Source organism: Ceratotherium simum, chromosome 7 (assembly GCF_057802395.1).
Source record: "Ceratotherium simum simum isolate JZ-2026a chromosome 7, ASM5780239v1, whole genome shotgun sequence".
NCBI lineage: Eukaryota > Metazoa > Chordata > Mammalia > Perissodactyla > Rhinocerotidae > Ceratotherium > Ceratotherium simum.
The window spans coordinates 63634830-63647327 of NC_141906.1; positions in this window are offsets into that span (position 1 = coordinate 63634830).

A 12498-nucleotide genomic window follows, 5' to 3' on the forward strand; every position below is an offset into this window, starting at 1 on the left:
ATTAAGCTGAAGAGTTTTACTTCTTCCTTTTAGCGATGTCTTTCCATTTTCTACTGTACTAAGAGTTGTTTCTTGCTTTTGAACATGAATTTGTGTATATGTAATTTTTTCTACTATTTTTACATTTTTTACTATTTCTATGAGTTCAGTAAAGGGAGAGATCTTATCATGTGCTCAATCTGCCATCATGCCCTGACAGGAAGCCTGATTCCCCCTTTCAAACTCTATTCTCCTTTCTTTATTGTGTAGATCAATTTACCTCCCCATCCCCTGCTCAGCTCTGAGCCCTTGTTTACATATGCAAAGACTCACTGATGTGCCCTACTAAACAGTAGATTATATATTCCAAGTCTCCTCTTTGGCAGCCTAAAATAATTGGCAGAAGCTTTGAAATTTCCATCTTTCCCTTCATCCTCCCCCATTAATCTCAGCCAGAAAAAGGAAACTATATAAAGATTTATATCGTCTCTAATATGAATTATGTCTTCTTCTGTAAAAGGCAGATGTGATTGTTTTAAGTAATAATTTTTTCTCTATTAGAATTATAAGTAACATTTATGGAATACTTATGTACCAAGAATTATATTAAGTAGGTTACCAACATTAGTTAACTTAATTCTTATAAATCCTGAATGTAGGTATTTCATCTACATATACAGGTAAGAAAACTGGGAGTAAGAGAGGTTAAGTAGTTGCCTGTGATTTCACGGCTATTGAAAGTCAGAAATGGGATTCAAAATCATGCCTGTATGACTTTAGAGCACACTTCTTTTGTAAAGACCCTCATAGAAAATATCTTAGGCTTTGCAGGCCATATATGGTCTCTGTTGCATATTCTTTTTTTAAAAAATACTTCTTTAAAAATGTAAAAACTATTCTTAGCTGGTAGGCTATAAATAACAGGGCATGGGCCACACTTGAACTGCAGGCCCTGGTTTGCCAACCCTTACTTTAGAGCATCTGTCTTCAACCACCACAGCCAGGAGCCAGTGGCTAGATGGGGCACAGTTCCACACAAGCACCATGAATACCAGGCACGTTGTGGCGAGCAATAATTTAGAGGCAGGCAAAACCTGTGCTCTTCAAATAGCTGGAGTATTCCAGCTGGGTTTTTGCCGCTGCTTTCTGAAATGGGACTTAGGACAACAGGCCTTAGGATTGAGTTCTTTGTTTGTTTTTTGATCTCCTTGTCCCATTGATCACACTGAGCATTTGGAGCCAAGGGAGAAGAGGCGGTGAATTCTGTGGCACTTTTTTCTTGCAAGACTTTAGGCAACAACTGCTTTGCTGTTCATTCTTTCTGAAAGATATTTATCATAAGCCTGTTTGGAGAGAAGAGGAAGGCGGCAGAAAAGGTAATAATTAGAGTCAGGGTCTTCACTTCCTCACTGCCCTCCATCAACAGGTAATTATTTAACATTTATTATGGAACATCAGGGAAACCATTTGGTAGGCAAGTAATAGGCTAGAGCTTAGAGATGATAAAGGCCTAAAGAAAGAGAGATTGACAGTGGGATGAATTCAGCAGACTATAGGGTCTTGGTGTAGGGTATGAAGAATGGGCAGGACCCTAAGGCTGATTCTGAGAGGGCTAGCCTGGGTGACTAAGAGGATGGTAATGCCACTAAATAGTAGGAAACACAGCAGGAGAATCAGGTTTGGGGGGGGGTGTCACCCTCTGTACTGGATGAGTTAAGTTCGAGGCTAGTGCAGTTTTCACATGGGAGTGTCAGGCTGGCCATTTGAAACACAGGTTCAGAACTAATGAAACTGCCCGAATAAGAGTTTTGAATTTAGCCCCAGGACAACTCTGACCTGTTGGAAAAATTTGTGCAGGGGTGTGTTTTCATAAAAGCTGTATTTAGAAAAGTTATTTTGGAGGAGGAAGAGGTCTGGTGAAGTAATGTTTCCAATGGTCTTGGCTATAATATGATGAGAGTGGGAGCTAGGGTGGGGGCAGTAAGACAAGAAGTGACAGAGAGATGCAAGGCATATTTTACAAAAATATTAAAAAAAAATGATAGATTTTTGTCCTTTAAAAATGGCATTTTCCGCAATATTTTATTTTGAAAAATTCAAAACAAATCATTGGAAAAAATAGTACATTAAATACTCATATTCTCTTCACATAGATTTACCAATTATTAACATCTTTTTGCCATATTTGCTTTCTTTCTCGTTTCAGAAAAAGGACATTCTTCTACATAGCCACATTATAATGATCACACTCAGGACATTTAACCAAGATATCATAGTTTTATCTAATATGTAACCTATGCTCAAATTTCCATGATTGTCCTAATAATGTCTATTTTTTTTTTTGGTATTTGATCAATGGTCCAGCATTGCATTTAGTTTATCAAGTCTTTTTAATCTTCTTTAATTTAGAACAGTTTCCTTTCCTCTTTTGGTCTTTTATGACATTGACCTTTTGAAGAGTCTAGACCACTGACTTTGAAGAATGCCTGCTGATTTGGATTTGTCTGAATGCTTCCTCATGATTAGATTCAAGTTAGCGGTTCTGGGCAGGCATACTGTACAGGTGGGGCTGCATCCCAATCAGAGCACTGGGAGGCACATAAAGTCAGTTTGTCCCAGTCTTGCTGATGGTAGGTTTGATCCCTTGGTTAAGTTGGTGTCTGCTGGATTTCTTCATGCAAAGGCACCTTTGCCCTCACCTTTTGGGTGATACTTTGAGACTATTTGTCTATCCTGATCTCCAAAACCATTCACGTTTTTTTTTTTAAGCATCTATTGATTATCCTTGCCTGAAGCAATTATTACACTGGTGGTTGAAAAATGGAGATTTTCTAATTCTATAATTCTTTGTACATTTGCTCGCTGGCATTCTTCTGTGAAAAATTTCCTTCTCCCAACTTTTGTTTTTTTGTATCATTATGGATTCATGGATTTAAAAAAAATTCAAGTTCAATATGTTATAGTCTATTACTCTCACTATTCTTTTTTAAAATTGAGGTATAATTTACATCCAGATCTTAAATATGCAGTTAGATGAATTTTGACAAGTATATACATTCATATAACTCACACCCCTATTAAGATATAGAACATTTCCATCACCACAGAAAGTTTCCTTGTGTCCCTTCCCAGGTAATTCCTGATCATCATAGGCAATCACTTTTCCTTATTCTTTTTAATACTCAAATTATTTCAAATTTGTCTAACGAGAGCTTCTTTAAGCTGGCTCTTGGGTCTTTTTGTCATAGTCCCATCAGTTTTTGAGCACATCTTTCTGTCACAATAAGATGCCCCAGACATCTGGAACCAGATATTTCTTTAAGGTGTCCCTATTCTTTTTGTCCAATGGTGTTTAGAAACCAAGATTTGGTTGCTGGATGTATTAGTTTCCTAGGTCCGCTGTAGCAAAGTACTACAAATTTGGTGGCTTAAAACAACAGAAATTTATCATCTCACAGGTCTGGAGGCTAGAAGTCTGAGATCAAAGTGTTGGCAGAGCCAAGCTCTCTCTGCAGGTTCTAAGGAAGAATCCTTCCCTGCCTCTTTTTAGCTTCTGATGGTTGCCAGCAATCCTTGGCATTCCTTGGCTTGTAGCTCCCTTACTTCAATATCTGCCTCTGTCTTCACATGACTGTCTTTCCCCTGTGTGTCTATGTGTCTTCATGTAGTTGTCTTCTTATAAGGACACCAGTCATTGATTTAGAGCTCATCCTAATCCAGTATGATCTCATCTTAACTTGATTATATCTGCAAAGACCGTATTTCCAAATTAGGTCACATCACAGGTGTCTGGGGTTAGGATTTCAACATATCTTTGTGGGGGAGACAATTCAACTCACAATACTGAGTATGCTCGTTGAAACTAATGTCATTATTTTTCTGGGCCATTTCAGTGAACAGAGTTAGGTTAAAAATACATATATATATTTTTGTATATCAATCACACATAATTATGAATTTATACTGATATACTCAATTCCAATCCACTGCCACAGGGTTCTCCCTCTCCTCCTCTCCATTCTGTGTTTGTATCTTAAACCCTGGCAGATAGGATTTGCCTACTCCTGCAATACAAAGAAAATAAGATCAGAATTCAACATCAACACCACCAACAACAACAAATTAAAGTTCAAGATTTCTTGGCAGTTCCCTTTGTCTTTAGAATATATTCCATTGAAAGTGTTCAGCCAATGTATTGTGTTCAAAAGTTACTTGAATTACTTTTTTTCTATAGTGTTATATTATCATTTTGGTATACAATTAGGGCTATTTGTTTTGTTTGTATTCAATTTTAGATATTTTTCTTGTTGATTTAGCTTATGTGTTGAACATGTAAATCATTAACTTTCTTCCTCGTTGATGTAACTTATTTTTTTAAATACATAAAACCTTGACTTTTTAAAACTATATAAAAATAAAAAGCATACTCAGAGAATTCTCCCTACCTTCCCTAATCCTTTTTACTTCATTCCTATTCACTCCCCTTTAGGTATTCAATTTCATTATTTCCTGGTTCACCTTCCCGTGTTTCGTTTTGTAAAAATAAACAAATATATACATATATACACATGTATGTATATGTGTATTTTTTCTTATGTCCCTTTGTTTCTTACACTAAGACCAGTATATTGTAAAACACTTGTGCATCTTGCTATTTTTTTCAGTTTACAGTACGTACGTCAATCATTAAGTATCAGTTCATAGAGATCTCCCTCATACTTTCTTACAACTGTGTAACTCTCCATCATGTTGCAGGATTACCATTTGTTTAACTGACTCCTGTGGATGAGCATTTAGATCATTTCCAATAATTTTAAATTACAAAGAGTGCAACAAAGAAAAATCTTGTAAATGTTTCCATTTTATAATTGTTGGAGCAGTATATTCAGGGTAAATTTTTGAAAATTGGACTACTGAGTCAAAGGACAAATGTGTTTGTAGCTTTGTTAGATATTGCCCAATTCCCTTCCATAGGGGCTGTACCATTCCCACCAGCAGTGATGAGAGTGCCTTTTCCCTACTGCTTAGCTAGCAGAGTGGCTGTCAAGCTTTTGAAATTTTTGCCAATTTTTTGGGTGAGAAAAAACCTAGATTTCATTTACATTTCTTCATTATAAGTGAAATTGAACATCTTTTAGTATCTTTAAGGGACATCGTATATTTTTTTGTCGAACTGCTTGTTTATAACTTTTTAATTTTTTCTATCAGGTTTTTAAATATTTATTCTCAATATTAATATATTAGGGATATTAGTCCTTTATCTGTTATATATTTTGTACTTTTTGTCTCCCAGTTTGTCACTTGTCTTTCGACTCTGGTGTGTTTTTTTTGACATATGAGAAGCTTTTTTAATGTAGTTAAATAATCATTGTTTTTCACTGTAGCTGGATTTCCAATCGTAGTTAGAAAGCCTTTCCTTATATCCAGTATCTGTATGGTTCCATCTTTTATATTTAGATCTTTTGTTCACTTGGCATTTATTCTGCTGAACAATATGAAGAAAGAAGCCAATTTTATCATTTTCTCAAAGGTACTTCAGTTATTCTAATGCCATTTATTAAAAAGCCTGTCTTTTCCTCAGGGATTTGAGACACTAGCTTTATAATATACTAGGCTTACACGTGGACTTGGGCTATCTCAGCACTTTCTATTCCAGACCACTGGTCTGCATTTTACTTTGCCTGATGTTCGAATCATAACTTTACTTGCTTATTGTTTCCATTTGCCTGATATAACTTGTCCATCAATTTATTTTTAACGTTTTTGAATCACTTCATTTTAGTTGCATCTTTTATATTCACCATATAATTGGGTTTTGCTCTTTGATCCAACTTGAAAATCTCTTTATTTCAATAGATAAGTACATTTGCATTTATTAATATGACTAATAGTTTGGCAACGACTTTGCCATATTTCTTTGTTATATTTACTGTAAGTATTATGTTGCGTTTACTTTGCTTCTTTCTATTATCTGTACTTTGCTTGTTTTTCTTTTTTGTATCTCTTTTAGAATTTAGGAATTTGTGTGGTGCTCTAGAACTTTATTCTTTTTTGGTATTTTTGATGAAGAAGATTGGCCCTGAGCTAATGTCTGTTGCCAGTCTTGCTCTTTTTGCTTGAGGAATATTGTCCCTGAGCTAGCATCTGTGCCAGTCTTCCTCTATTTTGTATATGGGATGCCACCACAGCATGGTTTGATGAGCAGTGTGTATGTAGGTCCACACCTGGGATCTGAACCTGCAAACCCCGGACTGCCAAAGCAGAGTGCGTGAACTTAACCACTATGCCATGGGGCCGCCCCCCTAGTACTTTATACTTTTTATGGCAGCCATTGGTTGTCAGGTTTAAATGTAAGTTTTTACTCTTCTCTGCTAGCTATATGACAATCAATGATTTTACTCTACTTTCTTCTTTATCTCTCACTTCCTCACTCTTCTTTTTTTTATTTGCAGGGAAAGGTTCACCCTGAGCTAACATCTGATCCAATCTTCCTCCTTTTTTTTCCTCTCTCCCCAGTGCATGGTTGTATATCCTAGTCATAAGTCCTTCCAGTCTTCTATGTTAACTGCCGCCACAGCATGGCAACTGACAGATGGATAGTGTGGTTCTGTGACTGGGAAATGAACCCAGGCTGCCCAAGCAGTGAGAGCACTGAACTTTACCCACTAGACCATCAGGGCTGGCTCTTTGTCACTCTTTTTAAAACTTATATCAACTTTTACAGAACATTTAGCATTTTGCGTTATGATCTTCCACCCTTGACCTACCTTGATTTTAGTCTTGGAGCAACAATTAAACATATGGAGTACTTACTCTAACTCCTTTCTTGAAGTGTCCCAGACATCTCTTGGTTGGATGAAGCTTGACTTCTCGTACATTCCTCAGAAAGTGTTTCTGAGTACAGATTTCCCTCCATTCTTGCATTTTAGAAGCTTTTTTTCTAGCCTTGGAATTTGAAGGACAGCTTTGTTGGATATAAAATCCTTTGTTCATACTCTTTTCTTGAGTTTCTGGAAAATACTGTTCCATTGTTGGCAAAATTTGAGAAGCCTGACTTCAGATCTTTCCTTCAAATATCAAGGCTAGAGGAAAGTTTTAAGTGAGATCAAGATAGCTCTCAGACTTAAGCATTCCAGTCAATTTTCCTAGGTATGTGGTGGGACATTTCAATATGCAGATTCTGGTCTTTTATTTCTGGAACGTTTTCTTGGATGATAGGTTTAAATATTATTTTTGTTCTATTTTTTTCTTCTTCAGAGACTCAAATTATGTATGTTGGATTGTCTTTGCTATCTTCTATATTAGTCACTTTTTCTCTGATTTAGTTTTTAAACACCTTCTCTACCTCGTTTTTATTTTCTCGACTGTTTTGTGTCTTTCCTTAGTGTCTCTTATTGTATTTTTAGTTAAATATATTCTCCCTTGGGCACATTGTAATTTAGTTTTTATTTCTAAGATGATTTTGTCTTTTTCTTCTATTTATTTCCTAAGTTTAGTCAATTCTTGTTTCATATCTTTCTGGTTTTTGGTCCATTTCTGTTTTCAGTTTTTGAATTTCTAATTTGAATTGTGTTCATATGTGCAAATCCTTGTTTAAGGATATTTAATCCAGGCTGAGGTGTTGTGGTATAGTTTTCTTCTGCTTCATGGTTGGATTTGGGGGAGAATTTTCACCAACCAAAATATTTAAAATCTCATTTTGATTTTTCTTTTAACAGTAACTTTTATAGATGCTCCCTGTCATTTTCTCTCTTTTTTGAAATATTTATTTTCCCAGGCCAGCAGTAAAAGTTGTATGTAGACAGGGATGGGAGAGGCTTACCAGACTTTTGTTAGTTCAAGAGTACCCTCTTGTTGAGATATGAAATGCAACTTCTATACTGCATGGTGCCTGAGACAGGAGAGGGGCTGGAGTGCCTTCTGAGTTGGTGATTCTCTTTTGCTCCTGTAGGACCATTAATTTCCACCTCCTGTCCCTTCTTTCCTTTTGCCACCAAGCCTCAAAATGATGCTTCTTTGAGACTTCTTTCTCTCTCTCAGAAGTAGCTCCTACTCAAGATTCCCGCCTTTGGCATCTTGCTCCTTCAAGCCTTTTCCAGTTGATTCCCCAGTAGCCAGTGCTCAGATCCACCGAGTCTCTACCATAGTCTCATCATTTCCTCACTCTGGATGGTACTTTCTCTTTCTGGTCCCTGCACCACCCCCATCCTTGTTTCTTTCTCTTCTCTGGCACGCATTCTCCAGATGACTCTGCTGGTTTTTTTATTTCTTAACTTGTGCATGATTTTAATTTTGTGGTATTTTTGGCTTCCTACTTAGGCTATAGTCTTGAGTTATGAGTGATTTTATTTACGCTTGTGTTGAATTTTTTTTTTGAGGATGTATGAATTGATTTGGATTTAAGTAGCTACTATTATCCTACTGGAACTTGGAGCCCTCATAAACTTCTAAATATGAAATATATATTAGAGATTATTTAGTCCAAAACCCTCTATTTACAAATGAGAAGCTTAGTCCTAGTGACAGCAAATGGTTTGCCCAGGGTTATACAGGAGCAGACTCAAGACTACTACTATACCCCTCTCCATCCTTCAGCAACAAAATACTCTTTCAAAACACAGATAAATTGCATTATGAGGAGAAATCCCAAAGTCAGAAGTCTCAAGGTTTCCCACACACTTACTTGTATCCTGAGAGGCTACAGAGAATAGCAGTTGTTCCACTGAGTTGCTTGAAATTCCAACAGAAATCCAAGGAAACATCTCCAGTCTTAGAGGAATTTGTCTCCATCTTCTTATCTCTGGTTGGGCAAGCAGGAAGAGTAAAGATTCTTAGGAGTCTAATCTAAGCTATAGTTTTGCTTGCATATAGGAAGTTAAGAGAGGAGAAGAAACAAGAACACAAATTTCTCCTCTCCTCTCCCCTAGAATTTTTAGGGATTGTTGTATCGCCAATTTTTCATTTGCTTCTTATTTCTCTGGCAAAGATACCATAGGGGGAAAACCGTGGGGCCAAGGCCCAAAGCACTAGCTAAGGCTCACTCATTCAGTCAAACAACACAAATGGTGAACCTATGATGTGCTAGACACTCTGTGGGACATTGGGAGAAATAGTGAGACATAAAGCAAAATTGCTTTCCACAGAGTCCACTGTCTAACAGAAAGAGTTTGCACACGTTACACAACAGTGTGCTAAGTGCTTTAAGATGTAAAAACAACTAACAGTGGGAGCATAGAAGCAGAAACAAGAATTCTGCCTTGCTAACAAGTTGGCATTTGAGTTGAGTTTTAAAGAATGAATAGGAGTTTGCCAGACAGAAAATGCAGGAAAGGGTATTTCATATTTAGTGAACTGGAAGCAAATGGGGAATGGCTGGAAGATTAGGCTTGGCTGTGTACCAGAGGCTAGATCTTAAAAGTCCCAGTCTATCTCAAACTTTAACTTGAAGGCAATAGGAAGAGGTAAAGTGTCTTAAGTAGGTCAGTGACAGGATGAATTTTGTGTTTTGGAATGCAGGGTGGATTGGAAGGGGCATGCCTGGAAGCAGAGAGCTGAATTAGGAGGCTACTGTCATGTGACTGAAAGATAATGAAGGCCTACACCTTGATGACTTCCTAGTTTCTGTCTTCACTCTTATGTATAACCACTGCCAGCTAGAAGTCCATCAGACACCTCCCCTCAACTTGTCCACACCTAAGTTCCCAATGTTTTCCCTTCTTTCTTAACGTGCATTCCTTATTTTAGTTGTTGGGACTAGTCACTCAAGCCAGATACCAAGAGTCTGATTTTCCTTCACTTCATATATCCAACAGTCACCCACCCTTAAAAATTCAAATACTGGGGCTGGCCTGGTGGCGCAAGCAGTTAAGTGCACATGCTCTGCTGCTGCGGCCCGGGGTTCACCGGTTCGGATCCCAGGCATGCACTGACGCACCGCTTGTCAGGCCATGCTGTGGCTGGCGTCCCATATAAAGTGGAAGAAGATGGGCATGGATCTTAGCCCAGGGCCAGTCTTCCTCAGCAAAAAGAGGAGGATTGGCAGATGTTAGCTCAGGGCCGATCTTCTTCACACACACACAAAAAAATTCAAATAATTAAATATCCTCTCTCAATCCCAGTTGCCAGATCCTTGGTGAGGATATGAGGAGAATAATGTAGAGTAAAAAACCAGTGGTGGGGGGGTCAATGAATTAGAGGTCCCATATGAGACCATAGAAACTCTGGAATACCCATACTACAGTGTGTTGGGAAGGCAGGAGATTGTGGTCAGTGAGTGTGATGTTTGAAGTTGAGGTTTCAAAGGTGGTGCAGTTTTTGTTGATGCTAAGGTCTTGATGTGGCCACGTGAATGGGGGCTGAGGTAGGGGCAGGACATTATTATTAGAGATAAGGAGGTTAAGGAACTGAGAGTCCAGAGTATTAGATGGGTTGTCAATGTGGTTATTGAAGTCTCCAAGAATAATGACAGTAGCAGTAGTAGTAGTAATAGTCATAGTCATAGTAGTAGAGAGAGATATGGGCACTGAAGTCATCAGTAAATGAAGGGAAGTACCTAAGAGCAATAGTGAGGCAGTAGGAGGTCATGTTCATCCCTAGATACAAGCTGTATCAAAGATGCATACATAAATATCATAACCCAAGGGTGGCTCTGATGTCCTGATCAGGGACCAAGCTACAGATAAACCTCTGTTTGTGAATTAATCCTGCCCTTCTTGACTTTCCTATTATTCTGGACCCCTCAACTCCTGTCCTTCTCTAGGAACCCAGATCCAACTCTGATTTTACTAATTGAAAACTTCTAAGTGAGAGGGAATGTCAGCAAAAGATGGTGGAAATAAAGGCTCCCATTGTGGGTTTAAATGGTATATTCTGGGTTATCTGAGAATTTCCCTCAACCAAATCCATCCTCCTTGCTCTCTCCTCCCTAGTGCTGTTTGAAGGTCTCAAGGATCAGTAGGACTTTTCTTCTCCCTCCCACTCTTTAGTGGTCAATGAATCACAAGAAAATACTCTGGGATTTTCTTTACCCCTTGGTGGCCCTTTCATTTCTTTATTTTCTATTTTAACCTTCAATCATGTGTGCTTTACTCCTGTTCTCCTTCCCCTGATCTGAGAAGGCTAAGAGTAGAGCCCTAGCACTTAGAATGTGGATGCATTATCATGTGTTAGGAATATGTGCATGTGATCATGCATGCCTGGCAGTAGGGGTGATGGCTGGTGGTGGGGTTTGGATTGGGTAGGCAGGAGACCAGGTAACATAGAAGAACCCGGGGAGAGGTTACAGTGGGAAGAATGCCAGGCAGCATTATAAGTTGGCTGGAGATGTTAACAAGGACACTCATTTAGTTCACAACATGGTCTGATATTCACTCCTGTGGGAGTAAGTATTGAAACTGTGAATGTGGTTAAAATTTCTGAAGAAGACAGTGCAGATAGAGATGGAAGAGCTGAGCACTGAGGTCTAAACCTTGAGAAATTCCCACATTTAGGAGTGAGGAGGAAGAAGAGGAGAATTGGTCAAAGAATGTGAAAGAGAACCAGAAGATTGTTTCAGAGGTCAGCAGAGGGGAAAAGAATTTCAAGAAGCAAAGGTAGTGTTTACAACACCAAAGGATACTGAGGGGCTTTGGGACTTGGTGCCTGGAAGCCAGTGGTGGCCTGGGCAGGAAGTGCTCTAGCTGAATGGTTGCTTGGCAGTAGCGATTCAGGCAGTGAATGGATGGAGCAGACACAGGGTCAGTAACTGTACATAAAGGGTTGAGGAACTCATCTGTGTATAAATGAAGAAATGAGGTAATGCTAAAGGGACACATTTATCAAGTGAAGGAGGTTTCTGTTGTTGTTGCCTTTTTTTTTTTTTTTAAATTAAAGCTAAGGGAAACCTGTGCCTGTTTGTGCTTCATTCTGTCTCTCTCAGGTAGGAAGAGAGGAGCTAAGGAATTGTGTGGTTTTGCAAATAGAAGGAAAAGTCAAAGTGTTCATACCTAAGTCCTCCGTATCCTTGGTAAGGAAGGATGTGAAAATAGAGGGGGCTAAGTTTACTATCACTGGCCCAGACTTTCCAAGGGCAATCATTTGGAAAGAAACAACCCCAGCTTTCTAAGATTAACTGCTGAATTCTCTTGTCTAATTTTGAACTTGGGCACTTCAAGGGCGATGACATTGTTATGATCTGCATGTTTGTGTCCCCCTCCTCCAATTCATATGTTGAAATCCTAGTCTCCAATGTGATGGTGTTTGGAGATGAGGTCTTTTGGAGGTGATTCAGTCATGAGGGTGGAGCCTCCATGATGGGATTAGTGCTCTTATTTATAAGAAGAGACTCAAGAGAGCTGACTAGCTCTCTCTCTCCTCCATGTGAGGATACAGTGAGAAGGTGGCCATCTACAAACCAGGAAGAGGGCACTAATCAAGAACTGAATCTGCCAGCACCATGGTCTTGGATTTCCCAGCCTCCAGAACTGTGAGAAATAAAGGTTTGTTGTTTAAGCCACCCGGTCTATGGTATTCTGTTATATC